At 42.5% G+C, this 15,787-nt stretch overlaps 1 protein-coding gene across 4 annotated transcripts in view; it reads left to right on the forward strand.

The window, feature by feature from the left end:
* The first annotated feature begins 214 nt into the window (after positions 1-214).
* PRRC2A (proline rich coiled-coil 2A) overlaps positions 215-15,787 on the forward strand; it is a 184,656-nt gene continuing 169,083 nt past the window's right edge. For all 4 annotated transcript variants that reach the window (XM_082264592.1, XM_082264593.1, XM_082264594.1 and 1 more), the window contains exon 1: positions 215-365. The gene's annotated coding sequence lies outside the window, so the exon portion shown is untranslated. The remainder of the gene's footprint in view (positions 366-15,787) is intronic.

Genomic DNA, 15,787 nt, shown 5'->3' on the forward strand with positions numbered 1-15,787 from the left:
GCCTCGTTTTGGTTTAAACACGTTTATTGACAACAAATGAACACATTGGATAATCCAACTACATCTTCTCTACCACTGGCTCGAAATTAGCTTCAAGTCCCGCCCTTCTCGTCTCCTCGGCGAATCATTCCTCAGGCCGCCGCAGCCCCCGCCCTCGTAGCCGGTAGGCCTGGAATGCTGTGACGCTGTGAGTATACGTTGTACGGGGCCTCCTCTACTCCATCTTGTCATTTATCCCCCTCCCCCATCGAACTCCAAGGCAGACGGGGGGGAAAGACAATCCGCCGCCATCCTCCTCCCGGCAGCCTTTCCCCATCCCGAAAACCCGCTCATCGGAACCCCCTCACCCGGCGCGTCGAGCCCAGGTGGGTATGGGGTGCGGGCCCTCCTCGCAGTCTCCGCTGTTCCCCGATGAAGGCAGCCCCGGCCATAGAACCCCCCTACAAGACGTAGTGACGCCATTTTGTTTTCTGATCAGTCACCTTACATTCTAATACCCCCCATCCCCCCAGATACATCATATATACCCCCCTCCCGACCTGGCACCACCCCGAGGGGCCCCTACACCCCACCCGGCGCCACATTAACCCTTAGAGTGCATTGTGTTCCCCTCCCCCCCATCACCTCTCCATCACTGGTACCCAATACCGCCACATCCCCTCCCCCACCCTTCTACAGGCACCTAAGGGGGTGCAGGGCCGGCCAATCACAGCCCTGCAGCCTTATCAATACCAATTATTGATTGGCTATCAGTTCTCTCCAGTGCAGCTGGCAGGACATGGGTAGGCTGGTATGGGCTCCTAGCACCCCCCCCCCCCCCCCAATCTGTGATCCATTGCAATGCCTATATGCATATCTAATGATTGATTATTAGTTATTGATCACCTATCAGTCTCTTTTCAATGCCTTTGAGAGGGGGGTGGGGTATGGGTGCCTATCAGAATATATTTTATATCCCCATCCTCCATCTGTTTTCTACTATGCTGCTTGTTTGTATTTCTAATGATTGATTATCAGTTATTGATTGGCTATTGGTCCCTTCCAATACATTTGCTAGGTGTGGGTATGGTGGTGTCGGTGCCTATCAGAATGTATTATTATTTTGCTACTTTTAGATTTTTTTTTTTCTTCTACTAATGTGCTTTTGCATTTCTAATGATTATCAGTTATTGATCAGCTATCAGTCCGTTCAATACTTGTGACGGGGGGTGGGTATGGTAGTATAGGTGCCTGCTTGAATAATTTTATATTATTATCCTTTACTATTGGAATCATTTTTTATCATCGTCTTCTATCTGTTCTCTATCATAATGCTTGTTTGCGTTTGCTAATTATTATCAGTTATTGATCAGCTATCAGTCCATTCAATACCTATGATGGGGGGGGGGGGGTATTTTAGTATAGGTGCTTGCTTGAATAATTTTATATCATTATCTTCTACTAGTGGAATCATTTTATATCATCGTCCTCTATCAGTTCTCTCCCATAATGCTTGTTTGCGTTTCTTATGATTATCAGTTATTGATCGGCTATTGGCCCCTTTCAGTGTGTTTTGACAGGGGGTGGGTATGGCGGTAGGGATGTCCATCGGAATACATTTTATATTATCGTCCTCTATTTGTCATCTCTTATGGTGCCTTTTTGATTTTGTTTGTTAATCATTTTCTGTTATTGATCAGCTATTGGTCCCCTTTCAATGCAGTTGATAGGGACTGGGTATAGGTGGGTGAGTGGGTACGGTGGAATAGGTACTTATAAGAATGCATTTTTATTATTTTGCTACTTCTGTTCTTTACTATAGCCTCCTTTTTTGCATTCCTAATGATTGATTATCCGTTATTGATTGGCTATCGGCCCCTTTCAATGCGTATGCCAGAGATGGGTATGATGGTATAGTATATCATCATCCTCTACTATAGGAATCATTTTATAACCTCCTCCTCTATCTGTTCTCTACCATAATGCTTGTTTGCACTTCTCATTATTGGTTATCAGTTATTGATTTGGCTATTGGTCCCTTCCAATACCTACGACAGCGGTTGGGTATGGTGGTACGGGTGCAGTTTGGTATGGTGGTATGGGTGCGGTTGGGTATGGTGGTACGGGTACAGTTGGGTATGGTGGTTACGGTGCAGTTGGGTATGGTGGTACGGGTGCAGTTGGGTAAGGTGGTACGGGTGCAGTTGGGTATGGTGGTTGCGGTGAAGTTGGGTATGGTGGTGCGGTTGGGTATGGTGGTACGGGTGCGGTTGGGTATGGTGGTTACGGTGCAGTTGGGTATGGTGGTTACGGTGCAGTTGGGTATGGTGGTAAGGGTGCAGTTGGGTATGGTGGTAAGGGTGCAGTTGGGTATGGTGGTTACGGTGAAGTTGGGTATGGTAGTACGGGTGCAGTTGGGTATGGTGGTAAGGGTGCAGTTGGGTATGGTGGTATGGGTGCGGTTGGGTATGGTGGTACGGGTGCAGTTTGGTATGGTGGTGCGGTTGGGTATGGTGGTACGGGTGCAGTTTGGTATGGTGGTGCGGTTGGGTATGGTGGTACGGGTGCAGTTGGGTATGGTGGTTACGGTGCTGTTGGGTATGGTGGTTACGGTGCTGTTGGGTATGGTGGTTACGGTGCTGTTGGGTATGGTGGTTACGGTGCGGTTGGGTATGGTGGTTACGGTGCTGTTGGGTATGGTGGTTACGGTGCGGTTGGGTATGGTGGTTACGGTGCTGTTGGGTATGGTGGTTACGGTGCGGTTGGGTATGGTGGTTACGGTGCGGTTGGGTATGGTGGTTACGGTGCGGTTGGGTATGGTGGTTACGGTGCGGTTGGGTATGGTGGTTACGGTGCGGTTGGGTATGGTGGTTACGGTGCGGTTGGGTATGGTGGTTACGGTGCGGTTGGGTATGGTGGTTACGGTGCTGTTGGGTATGGTGGTTACGGTGCTGTTGGGTATGGTGGTTACGGTGCTGTTGGGTATGGTGGTTACGGTGCTGTTGGGTATGGTGGTTACGGTGAAGTTGGGTATGGTAGTACAGGTGCGATTGGGTATGGTGGTAAGGGTGCGGTTGGGTATGGTGGTATGGGTGCGGTTGGGTATGGTGGTTACGGTGCGGTTGGGTATGGTGGTTACGGTGCGGTTGGGTATGGTGGTTACGGTGCGGTTGGGTATGGTGGTTACGGTGCTGTTGGGTATGGTGGTTACGGTGCTGTTGGGTATGGTGGTTACGGTGCTGTTGGGTATGGTGGTTACGGTGCTGTTGGGTATGGTGGTTACGGTGAAGTTGGGTATGGTAGTACAGGTGCGATTGGGTATGGTGGTAAGGGTGCGGTTGGGTATGGTGGTATGGGTGCGGTTGGGTATGGTGGTACGGGTGCAGTTTGGTATGGTGGTGCGGTTGGGTATGGTGGTACGGGTGCAGTTGGGTATGGGTGCTGTTGGGTATGGTGGTTACGGTGCTGTTGGGTATGGTGGTTACGGTGCGGTTGGGTATGGTGGTTACGGTGCGGTTGGGTATGGTGGTTACGGTGCGGTTGGGTATGGTGGTTACGGTGCGGTTGGGTATGGTGGTATGGGTGCCTATTGGAATCATTTTATATCACCGTCCTCTACCTCTTCTCTCCTATAATGCTTGATTACTTATATAATTATTGATTATTAGTCCCCTTTCAATGCAGATGACGGGGGTAGGGGGGGTGGTATAGGTTTTTATTGTAATGGCGTTTTTCTGTTTTTTTATAATGTTTATAAGTTGATCTATTTTTTTCTTACATTTTTGTCAAACAGTTATTGTTTATCCGTTATTGATTGGCTATCATTCCCTTTTGATGCTATTTGATGGGGGTGGTACGTGTGCCTATCAGAATATATTCTATTATTTTGCTCCATTTCTTCTCTATTATAATTTTTCTATTTTTTTTTTTTATCCATTTATTGAAATATTTTCCAACTGTTCTCATGTTTATCCGTTTTTGATTGGCTGTTGGTCCCTTTTTAATGCCTTTGATGGAGGGTGGGTATGGTGGTATAGTGCCTGTCAGAATATTTTATTCTTGTGCTACATCTTGTCTTTTTATTTTTTCAGTTTTTCTAATGTCTCTATTTCAGTCTGTTCGTTGAAAATTTTTACAGCTGTTCTGTTTGATCACCATCAGTTACTGATCGGCTATTGGTGGGGATGAAGGTCTCGGTGCAGGCTCAGAATATTTTATTTGATTTCACCAAAATTTAATGGCCTTTACAAAAATATATATATTTTTTTTCTTTGATTAGTAATTGCCTATCAGATCTTTACTGGATATTGGTAAAGCTATAAGGACGTACATCAATTAACAAATGACGTTCTGATCATTCATCTATTGGTCTGATGATATGACAGGTGGTGGGGTGAAGCTGCAGTTGCTGCCCCAAATATTCACATTGCAGATGCTTTCACCTATTGAGCTTCTGGCAAAAATATTGATTGCCTACCGGACAGGTGATGGGGAGAAGGCTTTAGGTGCATATACTTGATGTGCTTAGAGTGCTTACGGTTCATGATATTCATTATATATGTGTGTGTGTGTGTATATATATATATATACATACATATATATATATATATATATATATATATATATATATATATATATAATATTTACAGTGATTGGATATAAAAAGTCTACACACCCCTGTTAAAATGTCAGGTTTTTGTGATGTAAAAAGAAAAATGAGACAGCTAAATAATTTCAGAGCTTTTTCCACCTTTTAATGTGACCTATAAACTGTAAAACTCAATTGAAAAACAAACTGAGATCTTTTAGGGGTTTAGATAAAAATAAAAAAAAATAAAATAATGTGGTTGCATAAGTGTGCACACCCTCTTATAACTGGGGATGTAGCTGTGTTCAGAATTAAGCAATCACATTCAGGCCCCGTTCACACAGGGGTGATCCGACTTCGGGGGGCGACCTCCGAGGTCAAGGTGCGAGCAGCGTGCCGCGACCTCGGAGCGGCCGCCACGGACTTCATAACATTGAAGTCTATGGCGGTCGCCTCCGGGTCGCCCCAAAGAAGCTCCGGACCCTTTTTCTAAGTCGGAGCGACTTGTGTCGCTCCTATTAGAACGGGTCTGTAGCTTCCCTATGGAAGGCGACCTACGGCGACCTGTGAGGCGACCAGGTCGCCTTAGTGTGAACGGGGACTTAAGCTCATGATAAATAGGAGTCAGGACACACCTGCCATCATTTTAAAATGTCTCTGATTACCCCAAATAAAGTTCAGCTGTTCTAGTAGGTCTTTCCTGACATTTTCTTAGTCGCATCCTACAGTAAAAGCCATGGTCTGTAGAGAGCTTCCAAAGCATCAGAAGGATTTCATTGGTAAAAGTTATCAGTCAGGAGAAGGGTACAGAAGAATTCCCAAGGCATTAGATATACCATGGAACACAGTGAAGACAGTCACCATCAAGTGGAGAAAATTTGGCACAACAGTGACTCCACCAAGAACTGGACGTCCCTCCAAAATTGATGAAAAGACGAGAAGAAAACTGGTCAGGGAGGCTGCCAAGAGGCTACAGCAACATTAAAGGAGCTGCAGGAAAATCTGGTAAGTACTGGCTGTGTGGTACAAGTGACAACAATCTCCCGTATTCTTCATATGTCTGGGCTATGGGGTAGAGTGGCAAGAGGGAAGCCTTTTCCTACGAAGACCAACATCCAAGCCCAGCTAAAATTTGCAAAAACGCATCTAAAGTCTCCCAAAAACGTGTAAAAATGTGTTATGGTCTGATGAAACCAAGGTTGAACTTTTTGGCCATAATTCCAAAAGATATGTTTGGCTTAAAAATACCACCGCACATCACCAAAATAACACCATACCCACAGTGAAGCATGATGGTGGCAGCATCATGCTTTGGGGCCGTTTTTCTTCAGCTGGTACAGGGGCCTTAGTCAAGGTAGAGGGAATTATGAACAGTTCCAAATACCAGTCAATATTGGCACAAAACCTTCAGGCTTCTGCTAGAAAGCTGATCATGAAGAGGAACTTCATCTTTTCAGCGTGACAACGAACCAAATAATACATCCAAATCAACAGAGGAATGGCTTCACCAGAAGATTCAAGTTTTGGAATGGCCCAGCCAGAGCCCTGACCTGAATCCGATTGAAAATCTGTGGGGTGATCTGAAGAGGGCTGTGCACAGGAGATGCCCTTGCAATCTGACAGATTTGGAGTGTTTTTGCAAAGAAGAGTGGGCAAATATTGCCAAGTCAAGATGTGCCATGCTGATAGACTCATACCCATAAAGACTGAGTGCTGTAATAACATCAAAAGGTGCTTCAACAAAGTTTAAGGGTGTGCACACTTATGCAACTATATTATTTTAGTTTTTCATTTTTACTTTCCTCCACCTAAAAGATTTCAGTTTGTTGTTCAAATACGTTGTACAATTTATAGGTCACATTAAATGTGGAAAAAGTAAAATGATTTAGCTTTTCTTCTTTTTTTTACATCAAAGGAACCTGACATTTTATACGGGGTGTGTAGACTTTATATATATATATATATATATATATATATATATATATATATATATATATATATATATATATATATATATATATATATATATATAATGTGTAAAATATAGTTTTTTTTTTTTTTTTGTTTTTTTTATCGTTCTTCTGTGACCAGTCACCTTTTCTGGTGAATATTTAAAGGACTGATGTTTCATGATCTATTTCCTTGCATAATGAATGTGTATCGGTGTTTCTAATGTTCTGTACTTAGATTGCATTATTAGATGGTGACGGTGATGCGTCTTTGCAATATTCATGGTGCGGCTGCCATAATTTTTTTTTTTTTTTTTGCGATGCAGTTTTGCAAACATAAAAAAAAAATATATATATATTTTTTTGTCAGATAGTTAAAGCGTTATTGATTAGTGATCAGCTGATCTGTTCTATCAAGTCACATCAAAATCAGTTAAAGCTCAGTCTGCATATTAATGTATTGAATTATTGTATGTTTGGTATATGGACATGTGGTTATAATAATGGAAGAAAAAAAACAAAACCACCATTTTGCATATACGGAGTGGCTTTATTTTTTACTATGTGTGATTTTTAATTTACAGTGCATTTGACAGTTGCTAGCTGTTGTACGATATATGAACAGCCTTGGAAAATGTAGGGGCTCATTCACACTGTCTCACTTCAAGCAGAAATAAACTTATAGATTTAACCACTTTAGCCCCAGCCCTATTTCGGACACTTTTTGTTTACAAGTTAAAAATCAGTATTTCCTAGAAAACTACTTAGAACCCCCAATCATTATTTATATATATATATATTTTTTTTTTTTTTTTCAGCAAAGACTCTGGAGAATAAAATGTCGGTCATTGCAATATTTTTTGTCACGCGGTATTTGCGCAGCAGTCTTTAAAACGCAATTTGTTTGGAAACATTTTGAAAAATCACATTTCACTGCATTTAAAAAATACTAAACCGTAAAGTTAGCCCACTTTTTTTGTATATTGTGAAATGTGAAAGATGATGTCACGCCAAGTAAATACCCAACATGTTACGGTTTAAAATTGCGCACACCCGTGGGATGGCGACAAACTACGGTCAATAGAGATCTCAATAGGCAATGCTTTAAATGTTTTTAACGGTTACCAGTTTAGAGTTGGAGTGTAGCTCTTTTTTTTTTCTTTTTTAAATTATTGCTCACGCTCTGGCGATCGCGGCGATACCTCACATGTGTGGTTTGAACAGCGATTTCATTCGCGGCTCGATTTCCGTATACGTTTTTTTTTTCGGTGACGGGGGCAGCTAAAAATATTTTTTTTTTTTTTCCTGCATTTTTGCATACAGCCGGTTTTTAAATCTGCCGCCTCCATGGATGCCGCTTCATGGACGCTGCCTCCGGGTTACGTCATCAGAGACCCGATCAAAGCCGTCTGGGTGCTCGGGTCTCCCAGGGGGACGGGAGGCCCGTTCAAAGTCATGGAAGGGGGGGGTGTCCCCTCCCGCTCACCCGGGTAACGATCGAGCGGCTCCCGAGCCGCATCGTTCGTTGCTGACGGAAAGCCGACCGTCGGCTGTAAACCACTTTACCGGGATGGTGCCTCTAGCTAGAGGCATCAACCCGGTATAACACCGCAAAGTCTGCCGACGTAGATCTACGTCACTTTGCAGTAAGTGGTTAACAGCTTCAAAAAAACGTTCAGTTTTCGGCACATGCCGGGAATGTAACTGTCACATTGGTTGTGCTCTCAAGCAAACTGTCAAACCACCCAATGGGTGGTGTCATAACTGATCACATGTGCAGCATCATGGAAGTTGAAGAATAAACTGAGGCCAAGATGGCAGCTTCCTTGGCCAGAAACAATTGGATGGTTTACTTCCACTTTAACCACTTCAGCACTCAAGGTTTTTTCTTTTTTTTTTTTTTTTTCGCTATAAACAAAAAAAAAGCGACAATTGTGAGAGAATTTTTTTTTCACATTCTGCTATATAACATTCCCAATAAAAATAAAATGTATTTTTTTCATAATTTTAGGCCGATTTGTATTCTGCTACATGTTTTTGGTACAAAATAAATCCCAATAAGCGTATTTTGATTGGTTTGTGCAAAGGTTATCACGTCTACAAACTAGGGGAAAGATTTATGTTATTTATTTTTTTACTAGTATTGGCGGCGATCAGCATTTTTTATCGGGATTGCGGCATACAGATCGGGTGCAAAATTGGATAAAACCAGAGTAACGGGACTTTAAATGAGGCATGAAATGTAAAAAAGGAAATATTTATTCTAGAAGACATATAGTAATACAGTTCATAATTTCTGATAGACAATAAATATTAAACAGTATACAATTCATATGGGAGTATAAATATATTAAAATAGGATCTCACATACGGTCTTTTCCCAATTAATTCCAATATGAAAACAATATGTATATCAATTCATAAACAACTAGAATAAGAAAATCAAATCAGAATAAAATATTAGAATAAATTATTGCATCCGAGTGTTTGTGTAATCTTGACGCGTTTCTTGGACCTCCGTCCATTCATCAGGAGTATTGGATGCCAGTAAAGTATCTGAAGAAGAGGAAAGAGATTCAGACATTCATGCACCAGAACATGTGTAATGAAAATAACATCTTGGGGATCTGTACATAACCTAGTACCTTGATCATCTCAGGGTCAATAGAACACAAGAGAAATGAAAGCCAGCCTAGGAGGGAAAGTGACAGCATCAGAGGCATAATCTCCCCCGGGGCTGAGGTGCAGAGAAAGCCAAGCACGATCGGGGATGATGGAACCAAAGTCCAGGCAGAAGTAGCTCAACTCCAAAGTTTAGTGTAAATAGTGCCAATGGGGTGCCTTTGGATAGGTGATAATCTGAAAAAGGGTATACATATAATCAAATGTAATAAGTGTAAATAAGATCGAAACTCTGTTTTTTCTTTGATACAGATCGGACCCCTGACATTCTTGACGCTTTTGGGGGACCAGTGTCATTACTACAGTGATAAATGCTAAAAATATGCACTGTTACTGTAATAACACTGGCAGGGGAGGGGTTAACTCAGGGGCGATCAAAGGGTTAAGTGTGAGCCTAGGGGAGTGTTTTCTAGCTGTGAGGGGGATGGGCTTATCGAATCAACATAGAGACCTGTGATCCTAAACAGAAGGATCACAGGCGCTCTGCTGATTCCTGAGAGAACAATGGTCAGCTGACTGCTGTTCTCTCTCCACGGGGAGTAATTGCTGGTGCCCGGCGGCAATCGCAGCCGCTAGCCCCGTCAGTCAGCTACCCCGCTGGCTAATTGGGGCGCTCCTGCGAACTGCCATACAGGTGCGGTTGTTCGCAGCCAGGCCAGCTTGCTGCAGTATATTTGCGGCGGGCGGTCGGCAAGTAGTAAAGTGGCATAGATCATCGCAGGCTCAAGGCAAGAGCACACGGAAAACAATTAGAGGTGCGCTGAATGAAAATGTTGTTGCTGAAACCGAAAATGCAGGATGTACTTTGCTGAAAACCTAAAATTACAGTTTTTAAACAATGTGTGTGTGTATGATATATATTTTAGGGCTGCAACTAATGATTTTCATAATCAATTAGTTGGCTGTTTTTTTATTATTTTGATTAATCAGATAATAACCTTTAAAAAAAAGTGTGGTGTATAATTTAGTTAATATGTAAAGGGTTTTTTTTTTTTTTTATTTTTTTTTAAAGGCAATTTATTCCTAAATCTCTCTCTATGCAGTGGTAAAAATAAATAACCAGCTATATGGTTAGGGAGCAAAATCTCTAATCCACTCTGAGAATAACAGACAGAGGAGATATTCTGTATATACTATTAGAGTTTGGATCTGGTAAATATCATCAGACTCAGAGATCTTATTTTTTTTTTTATTTAAAGAAAAAAAAATGAAAGACTGTTTTGCCGATTTTCATACAGAACTGTAATAAGACTCCCTTGTCATAGGCAGGTGACTTGATAAAAGCTCCCTGCGCCTGCTGTCACTTATGCTGGCCATACAAAAACAATGTCTTCCTTCAAAAACATTTTCATTTTAGGAAGATTTGTTCAATTTTCCATTTATTAGTGGGGTCAAATCAACGTTTGTTTTCGACCACAGCGACGGGAAAATTCGGAGGAGTGGAATAGAACTTCTTGGTCAAAGGAATTTTCAGACCGTGTATGTGGTTTTCCTTTAGAAATTACATTCATTTTAAAACTGAATGTTAAAAGCAAATAAAATATTCAAACGACATTCTTTTATTCAGCAAATGTACAAAAAATGTTCGTATTAATATTCTTGATCTGTTTCTGCAGTGCTTTTTGCTGTGCGTTTTGCACACGCGATTTTTAGCTGCAATTTACATTTTGCACTTCTTACATCTTCTTTTTATTTTTTTTTTTTTTGTTTTTTTGCCCAATTTGTTGGACAGATTAACGCAAATTGCAGCAAAAACAACATGCTTTTCTGCAGCTTCTCCATTAAAGTCTATTGAACCAAAAAAGTAAAAAAAGCACAGTTTAGGCCCCATTCACACTAGTGCGACTTGTCCCGCGATTTTGGACCGCAAAATCGCATGACAAGTCGTTTTCCATTATTTTCATTGAGCCCCATTCTTATCAGTGCGTTTTGAAGTCGCACTGACTTCAAAGTAGTTCCTGCACTACTTTGCCATGATTTTAATGCGTTTTGAGGCATATAGCCTTGCCATTGCTTTTAAAGTCGCGGCAAAATCGCGCTGCGAAATTGCGGCAAAATCGTGGTAAAATTGCGTCGCATAAGTGTGAAAGGGGCCTAAGCATTGAAAAAAAGGTTCTTGACCCTTTCCAAAAATGGGGCTGAAAAAAGCATAGATGTGAACGTGTCCCATAGGAAACCATGTTAAATGAACTGTAGTGCGTTTCTGCAGAAACCACCAAAAAACGCATAGGTGTGACCCAGGCCTGAGATGCTTAAGTAGCAGCAGCATGCTTTTTTTTTTTTATCACCTGTCATAATAGGGTTAAAAAAACGAAAATTAGCCCTTTGAAATACAAAAAGAGCAGATAATCGCTACTATAAGGGGTTCATTTATACTGTGAAACAAAAGTAATATATATTATCATAGTTACATACATAGTTACATAGTAGGTGAGGTTGAATAAAGACAATAGTCCATCCAGTTCAACCTGTGTAGGCATGTGTGGCTGTAATCATCTCCCATACCCCTGAATGTTCTGATCCTTGAGATGTAAGTCTAAGAGTCTTTTGAAAGCCACCATACTACCCGCAGAAACCACCTCTTGTGGTAGAGAATTCCACAATCTTGTTGCCCTAACAGTAAAGAACCCCCCGCGTTGCCTGAGGTTAAAACGCTTCTCCTCTAATCGTTGTATGATTGTATGCCCTCGAGTCCTCATGCAATCCCTTCGAATGAACAGCTTTTTTTCTAAGCTGGGATCCCCATTAAGATATTTATAAATTGCTATCATGTCCCCCCTCAGACGTCTCTTCTCCAGGGAGAATAAATCGAGCGATTGTAGACGCTCTTCATAGTCAAGGTCCTCCAATCCCCTAATTAGTTTAGTTGCCCTTCTCTGGACTCTCTCCAGCTCCAACACATCCCTCCTGAGGACTGGCGACCAGAACTGGACGGAATACTCCAGATGCGGTCGGACCAGAGTTTTATAAAGTGGAAGGAATTATAGTCTTATCTCTGGAATGCATCCCTTTCTTTATGCATGCTAATATTCTGTTGGCTTTGGAAGCTGCCGCTTGACATTGCATGCTGTTTCCTAATCTATCATCAACCAATACTCCCAGATCTTTCTCCATTTTTGATTCCCCCAAGGGCTCCCCTCCTAACGTGTATTGTGATTTTATGTTTTTAGTCCCCAAGTGCAAAACCTTACACTTCTCCACGTTAAACCTCATTTGCCATGTCGTTGCCCACTCTGTTATTTTGTCCAGGTCATTCTGTAGGATATCTGCTTCATGCTGTGAAGTTATTGCCCTGCCAAATTTTGTGTCATCTGCAAAAACTGATATCGAACTACTGATCCCGACCTCAATGTTGTTTATGAATAAATTGAACAAGGTTGGTCCCAGGACTGAGCCTTGGTGGACCCCGCTTACCACCTCAGACCAGTCTGAGTATGCGCTGTTTATTACTACCCTTTGGACCCGCCTTTTTAGCCAGTTCCGTATCCAAGAGCAAACCCTGCTATCGATACCTGCAGACCTTATTTTATAAATTAAGCGCTTGTGGGGAACTGTATCAAACGCCTTAGCGAAATCCAAGTACACCACATCCACTGGTCTCCCCCTATCTAGCTCACAGCTCACCTCCTCGTAGAATATACAGTATCTCACAAAAGTGAGTACACCCCTCACATTTTTGTAAATATTTTATATTTTTTCATGTGACAACACTGAATAAATGACACTTTGCTACAATGTAAAGTAGTGAGTGTACAGCTTATATAAGGGTCCTTTCACACGGGTGCTCCGTATGTCCGCAAATCATCCTATTTTTTGCGGATGATTTGCGGACATAATGTAAGTCAATGGCATTGCGGATGTCGGCGGAATACCATCCGCTGACATCCGATTTTCCTCCTTTCAGTTCTGTTCCGTTTTTTGGAACGGAACAGAACCCTATTTTTCCTCCGTTCAAAAAACAGAAAGGAAGGAAAATCGGATGTCAGCGGTGTCATCCGCTGACATCCGCAATGCCCATAGACTTACATTATGTCCGCATATCATCCGCAAACGGATCGGATGATATGCGGACATACGGAGCGGATGACACAAATGTCATCCGCTCTGTGAAAAAAAAAAAGTCCTGCAGCGGAGCTTTCACACAGAGCGGCCGTGTGAAAGAGCCCTTACAGTGTAAATTTGCTGCTTCTTCAAAATAACTCACTACTTTACATTGTAGCAAAGTGTAATTTCTTCAGTTTTGCCACATGAAAAGATATAATAACATTATTTACAAAAATAAGAGGGGTGTGCTCACTTTTGTGAGATACTGTATGTGTATATGCATGTATGTGTATATATTTTCATGTATATAATCATTTTAAATATAATGCACCATACTGGTAGAAGTTTACTTTAAATGTAGTTGTAATGCCTTCTATTACCTCCAATCTATCGGCCTCCACCTTCTCTGGGTTCAGATGCTGAGTTTCGCTGCAAAAAAAGTGATTTTTTTTTTTTTTTTATGTTACAACAAACAAGCTATACTTACCTGCTCTGTGTAATGGTTCTGCACAGAGCAGCCCTGATTCTCTCCTTCTATGGTCCCCCACCGACTCTTCTGGCTCCTCTTGCCTTCAGAGTGCCCCAATAGCAAGGTAACAAAAAGCTTCTGCCTTTAGAACCACTCATGTCCTGCCCAGGACTACATGTCCCATGAGGCATTGCTCCTCAGACATTTACATTCACAAGTTCTCAGGCGCTTACTGACATGTATGGGCGGTGTACTGAGCTGTATGTGTGCTGCACTGTATTTCCTGATATGTAAATAATGCATTCTGTATGCAGGCCAACTAATCAGCTGACCAACTAGTGGATTATGAAAATAGTTGACGTTTGAAAAGGAAACCCCCTTAGGGTGTGTGGGACTTTAGGGGTAGCAAATACCTTAGCCAAACGGCAAGCATAGTACTAAATTACAATGTAATAAAAAATTAATTTATTGTGAAGTTAATTACAGAAGGCTCTCAACTAGGGATGCACCGAAATTATTGGCCGAAAATGAGCCTATCCCATTTCGGCCGATAATGGGTTAACAATGCCGAAATTAATGGCCGCCGTGAGAAAGGAGGAGGGCGCAGCACAGGTTTGAAAAGTCCCGCCTCTGGCCGGCCACCCGCCTCTCAATGATGTCCCTACTACTACGATGTGTGTATGAATGAAGTGACACACCGGGCGGGAGGGCGGGCGAGCGGCCGCTAATAGCTGTAACTATGTGAGCCTTCACTTCCATGTCAGCGGGACTGTGTATGAATGAACTGACACCGGGCGGGGGCAGCGGCCGCTAATAGCTATAACTATGTGAACATTCACTTCCCTGTCATGCGGGTATCTCCTCTGACAGGGAAGTGAAGGCTCACATAGTTATATCTATTAGCGGCCGCTCGCCCGCCCTCCCGCCCGGTGTGTCAGTTCATTCATTCACAGATCGTAGTAGTGACATCACCGGGAGGCGGGCCGCCGGCCAGAGGCGCTTCTTTTGAATGAAGGACACCGGAGGAGCACTCAGCAGAGTGACAGTAAGGAGATTGAATCGTTGGGATGGGGAGGGATGCTGAGCCAGAGGGGGGGAGGGTGTACTGCCGAGGGGGACGCTGAGGCAGTGGAGGGGGGGGGAGCTGAGGCAGCTTACCAATGGTATTAGTATTATGCAGCATGAGGGGGTTAATGTATTGTCACTGCTGGTCACTCATCTATTAGTGATCGACCAGTGGCAGTTAATTAACCCCTTTGTGCTGCATTAGTGCAACCAGTATCAGTGCAACCAGTGTTAATTAACACTGATACTGGTTGCACTAATGCAGCACAAAGGGGTTAATTAGCTGCCACTGGTCGGTCACTAATAGATGAGTGACCAGCAGTGGCAATACATTAACCCCCTCATGCTGCATAATACAAATACCATTGGTAATTAAATTAACCTCTTGCCAACCCATCACAGTACATATACTGTGACAGGGTGGTAGCGACAGGTGTACGTCACTGCCTGTTTTTGGTGTATGCCCCTCTTCTATCTATTTAAAAAAAAATTGGGGGAAAAAGTCATTTTCGGCCAAGGGCATCCTGCATTTTCGGTTTCGGCCCAAAATTTTCATTTTGGTGCATCCCTACTCTCAACAAATGTTGAATCCTTAATATAAACATTGAAATGTATTACATATGGCCAGAAACAAACTGGCTCATCAAACCATTACATGTAAAAACATGGAGTGCTACTTGTAGGAGTGGTTAACAATCCAACGCGTTTTCGATAAATGTACAATAAATAGTGTATAGATCTTCATCAGGGATTTTGGTTCCACTCCTGAAAAAGTAGAACATACAATAATCTTTATACAGTTTAGAAAAATTCAAACAGACAGATAACACTCTATTATGCGTTAGCGATCATTTCCCCCAAAAATCCACCCACCCCTCATATCCATCCATCCCAACCCAACCCACAGGCCCCACAACATACCTGGCATCCTAACACCCTGCCGTGTTCCTCCTTTAACCACTTTACCACCGGAGGATTTTGCTGTCTTCCGTCCAGGCCACTTTTTGCGAT

Source organism: Pelophylax lessonae, assembly GCF_965119305.1.
Source record: "Pelophylax lessonae genome assembly, chromosome: 7".
Lineage (NCBI taxonomy): Eukaryota > Metazoa > Chordata > Amphibia > Anura > Ranidae > Pelophylax > Pelophylax lessonae.